At 33.8% G+C, this 6000-nt stretch overlaps 1 long non-coding RNA gene across 2 annotated transcripts in view; it reads left to right on the top strand.

Annotated features, from left to right (window-relative positions):
* LOC125620460 overlaps positions 1 to 6000 on the top strand; it is a 184684-nt gene that overhangs the window by 134470 nt on the left and 44214 nt on the right. For both annotated transcript variants that reach the window (XR_007352151.1, XR_007352152.1), the window contains one exon: positions 5502 to 5532. This is a non-coding gene — a long non-coding RNA (uncharacterized LOC125620460). The remainder of the gene's footprint in view (positions 1 to 5501; positions 5533 to 6000) is intronic.

The raw sequence follows: 6000 nt of genomic DNA on the forward strand, positions 1-6000 counted from the left end.
CTACAGGACAATAATAGGTGGAACTTTAATACCCCACTTTCAGCAGTGGACATGTCATTTAGACAGGAAATCAACAAAGAAATAGCAGAGTTGAATTGAACTCTAGACCAAATGGATCTAACAGACATCTACAGAATATTCCATTTAACATCTGCCAAATACACATTTTTTTTTTCTCATCAGGACATGCAATATTATCCAGCATACAGGGTACAAAAGAAGTCTCTACAAATTAAAAAAAAAATAAAATCACATCAAGAATCTTTTTCAACTACATTGCAATAAAACTAGAAATCAAAAACAAGAAAAACTTTGGAAACCATATAATACATGAGAGTTAAACAACTTATATTTGAGCAACAAATATATTAAGAAAAATAAATCATGAAAAAAATTAAAAAGTTCTTGAAACGAATGAAAATGTAGACATATCAGACAACAAAACCTGTGGAACATGGCAAAAGCAGTACTAACAGGGAAGTTTATTTCAGCACTCAGTGCCAACATTGCAAATAAACAACCTATTTCATTCTTCTTGATTGTGGAATAGAATTCCTGTGCATATATGTCATTGATATGTCATGTTTTCCTTATACATTCACATGTTGATGGATATCCAGGCTGATTTCATAACTTGGCTTTTGTGAATAGTGCCACAATATGGTTATGTAGGCATCTATCTCTTTTAGATTTTTGAGGGAACTCAGTACTGTTCTCCATAGTGGCTGTATTAGTTTACATTCCCACCAATAGTGTATAAAGGGTTCCTCTTCTCTACATCCTCATTACCATTTATTGTTTTTTGTTTATTTTACCGTAGCCGTTCTTGGTTGTTTGAGGTGGATGCATGCCATTTGCAAGGAAATGAATGGAACTAGAGGTCATTTTGCTAAGCAAGCCAGACACGGAGACAAGTATCATGTGTTCTATTTCTTATATGTGGAAACTGAAAAATAAAAAAAAATAAAGATGATCTGAATGTAGAGAGGAACTATTAGGGAAGGAGAAACGAACTGGAGGAGGAAATAGAAAGGGGAGGGCAAGAGAGGGAAGTAGAGAGGGTATATATGATTAAAGAATGGTATATGCATGCATGGAAGTGTCACAGTGAAGCACAGTGACTTGTATAATTAATAGGAGTTATATTTATAATAAAATGAGATAAAAAACAACCTATTGATATGCTTCAATGAACTGAAAAAAAAACACAACAAAATCCAAAATTAACAGAAGAAAAAAAAAATAAAGATCAAAGCAGAAATAAATGAAATGAAGTTTAAAGAAGCAATACAAAAAATAAATGAAACAAATGGCTGGTTCTTCTTCAAAAAGATAAACAAAATAGACAAACCCTTACCCAGACTAAAAAAGAGAGGGAAGATTCAAATAAATGACACTGTAGATAAAAAGGGATACATTATAACTAATATCACAGAAATAGAATCAGAGATTATTATGAGCAACTATAGGACAACAAATTGAATTATCTAGAAGAAATGGACAAATTCCTAGACACCTACATCTTACCCAAGATGGAAACCTTAACAGACCAATAACAACTAAAAAGATTTAATCAGTAATAAAAAGTCTGCAGGCAGTGAAAAATCCAGGACCAGATGGCTTCATTGCTGTGTTCTACCAAACTTTTAAAGAACTAAGTAAGACCAATTCCTCTTGAGTTAAATTTCATATAATTTAAGAGAAAGTAAATTTTCCAAACACATTCTACACTACCAGCATTACCTTGATACCAAAACTAGATAAAGACATTAAAACATGCATGTGTGTGTGTGTGCGCACACACACACACACACACACACAACTATAAGCCAATATCCTTGATGAACATAGACACAAAGATTTTCAAAAAACTACTAGCAAATGAAATCCCATGGCATGATAAAAATTTATTCACAATTATCAAGTGGGTTCACTCCAGGGATGAAAGAATTTTTTCCATACATGCAAGTCAATAGGCACAAAATATCACATCTACAGAATAAAGAACAAAAACTATATGGTTATCTCAATAGTTGCAGAAAAGGCACTTGATAAAATTTGACATTACTTTGTGATAAAAATCCTAAACAATTAGGTGTAGAAGGAGAGTACCTCAACATAATAAAGGCCATTTACAAAACACATAAACAACCAACAAATAAACAAACAACAACAGGGAAAATAATATTGAATAAGGGAAAAGCTAAAGCTTTCTTTCTAAGTTCTAGTCCAAGAAAAGGATGCCCACTTCACCACATTTATTAATAGGGTTCTGAAAATTCTAGCCATAACAATCAGGCAAGATAAAGAAATGAAACGCATCCAGATTGAAAAGAAGTCAAATTGTCACTGTTTGCAGATGACCTGATATATATACAAAACCTCTCAACTTAGAAAAAATTAATTCAACCACATTGCAGTAGGCAAAATCAGCATATAAGATCAGTAGCATTGTTAGATACCGGTAGCAAACTATCTGAACAGAAATTTAAAAAGTAATCTCATTTATAATAGCTTCAAAAAATACCTAGGAATGAATTTAAACAAAGAGGTGCAAGACCTTTGTAGTGAAAATTATAAAACGTTAAGGTTGGATATTGAACAGGACATAAAGAAGTTGAAAGAAATCTATGCTCATGGATTAGAAGAATAAATATTGTTAAAATGTTCATACTGTCCAAAGTGTCCTACAGATTCAATGCAATCCCTAGCAAAATGTCAGTGGCATTCTTCATAGAATTATAAAAAATATCCTAAAATTTATATGGAATCATATAAAACCTCAAATAGCCAAAACCATATTTAACAATAAGCATAATGCAGAAGGCATTACACTAGGTGATTTCTAAATACATTACAAAGTTATAGTATATCAAAACAGCATAGTACTGAATAAAAACTGACACACAGATCAATGGAACAGAATAGAGAGCTTAGAAGTTAACTTGTGCAACTATAGTGAACTGAATTTCTACAAAGGCGCTAAGAATGTGCACTGGAGAAGGGACAATCTTTCCAGTAAAGGGTATTTGGAGAATTGGATGCAGCCGAATGAAACTAGGCTCCTCTCTCTCTCCGTTTACAAAAAATAACTCAAAATGGATTGAAGACTTGAATGTAAGACCTGAAACTATGAAATTACTTGAAAAAAAATATAGAGGAAAAGCTTAAGGACATTAGAATGGGTGAGGATTTTTTTTTTTGACAAGTGTTCCCCAAACACAGGAAATAAAAGCAGAAGTAGACAAATGGAATTATATCAAACTAAAAAGCTACAGCACAACAAAAGAATTAATCAACAGAGTGATTGCATGAGAAGTATTTGATAATTATGATTCTGACAAGCGGTTGATATTCAGAATATATAAGGAAGTTCCAAAATTCAAAAGCAAATGAACAAATATCTTATTAAAAAATAGGCAACAGTTCTAATAGGAATTTCTCAAAAGAACATTTATAACTTGGAAGACAGGTACCTGAAAAAATGTTGAGCATCTCTAATCATCAGGGAAAGGTAAATACAAACCATGAGGTATCACTTCGTCTCAGTAAGAATGATCATAAACAAACAAACAAACAAACAAAAAAACTGAAGATAACCAGTGCTTCTGAGAATGTAAAGAACAGGAAACTCTTATGTACTTGGTGAGAATTTTAATTACTAAAGCTGTTATGGAGGAAAAACTGACTAAACAATGACTATTAGTGCAACTGACTTGGCATTAACTCCTCACATCCGCCTGAGGCCTCAGTGTTAGTTTATGAAGGACTAGATGTAATATGCCCACATTAGAGGTTTTCTTTTGTTCCTTTACTCCTCCTTTTCCTTTCCCTTTGGTCCCAAGTGACAATCCATCAGTGAGGAGTTGAACAATGATGAGGTGAAGAAAGGGAAATGGTATTGGTGACTGGACTGCTGAGCTAAGACCGTGTGTGCAGTGTGATTTTAAGAAACCCCTGATCCTGTGCAGGTTGGTCAATAGGAAAACACAAGGAAGGTGTGGTGTCTATCTGATTTGTGGTGTCTGTTGGGGGCACTGAGTAGAGAATGTGGGTATTATTATTTCTTTCTTGAAAGGTGACTAGGTAGGTTTAGGCAGGGACAGAGGTCAGCAAAGGATCCCCTTGCTGGCATTGTGCATTCTGGGTTCTGTGTCTGTCTTTATGCAGTTGACACAGAAATATGATGAAACTGTGGAGAGATGAGGAATGTTCAGCATTGTGTGTGTACTGTTTGTGTATTCTACAAAACGTGCTCTCCATGTGGTGTTTTAGCATGGTAGGTGCTTTTAGTCATAGAAGTATCAGTATCAGACAGAAACCTGTGGATAGAGGCAGATATTTTAACTTTTGGCTTGGGTCATGGAGTCTAAAAATAAAGAATTTCTTGGAAATTCTTAATGTATTTTTTAATGCAGCAATGCCAAGGAACTGTAATTCTTGCCATGGATTATAAATTAGCAGCATATAGACCAAATTCAGTCTTAAAATGTCTACTTCTTTCTGACACTATTTTTATAAAAAATGGAACAAGTTATCAATATAACCACGCAAATAATCAGAAAACTAGGAAATTTTACCTAAAAGTCTCAGTCTCTAACCTTTCCTAGAAAATTCAAACACATGGCAATATTGGCTAAGGAGTAAGGAGTGAATCCACCAGTTACTTTTAGTCTCTGCTTTGTCATTCCTTATCAGTTCAGACTTGAGAGCACAAGCTCTGCAGGCAGGATGCCCAGGTGTGGGTTTCCTGCTCTTCCACTTAGTCTTGGAACTCTGGTCAAGCTAGATAACCTTTGTGTTTTCTCATCTGCACAGTAGAGATGCTGTCTCAGTTATTTGGGCTGCTATAAAATTATACCACCATCTGGATGACTCAAACAGCAGACAGTTATCTCTCTCTAACCTGGAGGCTGGGAAATTCAAGACCAAGGTGCTGGCAAACACTGTGTTTAGTGAGGACATTTCTCCTGGTTTGTAGAAATCTGTCTTCTCATTGCTTCCTCACAATGAGAGTGAGCCATATGCAGAGAACACAGGGTGCTCTGGATTCTTTATCTACAAGGGTTACAAACCCCATTTGTGAAACCTCCATCCTCAACACCTTCCAAAGGCCTTGCCTCCAAATGTTATCATATTGGGGATTTAGGCTTCAGTGTATTAATTTTAGGTGGATGTAAGCCTTCAGTCCACAGCAGATGATGATAATACCTGCAATCATTAGAGTTGTTAAGAGAGTTGCATTAAAAGAGATTAGAGAGTTAAAGTACACATAAAGACCGTAAAATATAATATCAATGGACATGCCTACTCTGATTATTATTGTTTTTAGATTAATTGGGTGTTTGCTTCATGACCAGTCTGGGCTGTAATCAGTGCAGGGATCCCAGTCACACATAGGATAATTTTCCCCCAATTAAATGACAGAATATTTCATTACTATGATTTTTGGCTACACAATAGGATAGTTTAAAAATATTTCTTTTTTTTCTTTCTTATAGAATGAAGATGAGTAAAATAAAAGAGAATAAGGTAATGTATATATTCTTTTAGTATGAACAATTTCAAAAATTCAAAATGATCAAAAAAATATTTGAATGAACATTTGTATAGCCTCAACCTAAGTGAACAGTAAACATTATGCCATATTCCATTTCTTAATGTTTTTCTTTTATTTGATGAAATGACAATAGTCATAACTCTTTATCTTAAATCCTTTTGTATGTATCTTCTAAGGAGAAAAAAATTCTCTATGATACTATGTTATACCTAACAAAATAATCTTAATTACATCCTATTTATAAAATACACATCTATATTTCTTGCAATTTCTTATGTATTTTTTTTTTTTTTTTAATTTTTTATTGTGGGTTGTTCAAAACATTACAAATTTCTTGACATATCATATTCCACACTTTGATTCAAGTGGGTTATGAACTCCCACCTTCACCCCATACACAGATTGCAGAATCACATCAGTTACACATCCATTGATTTACA

This window comes from Marmota marmota, unplaced genomic scaffold (assembly GCF_001458135.2).
Source record: "Marmota marmota marmota unplaced genomic scaffold, marMar, whole genome shotgun sequence".
NCBI classification, from domain to species: Eukaryota; Metazoa; Chordata; class Mammalia; order Rodentia; family Sciuridae; genus Marmota; species Marmota marmota.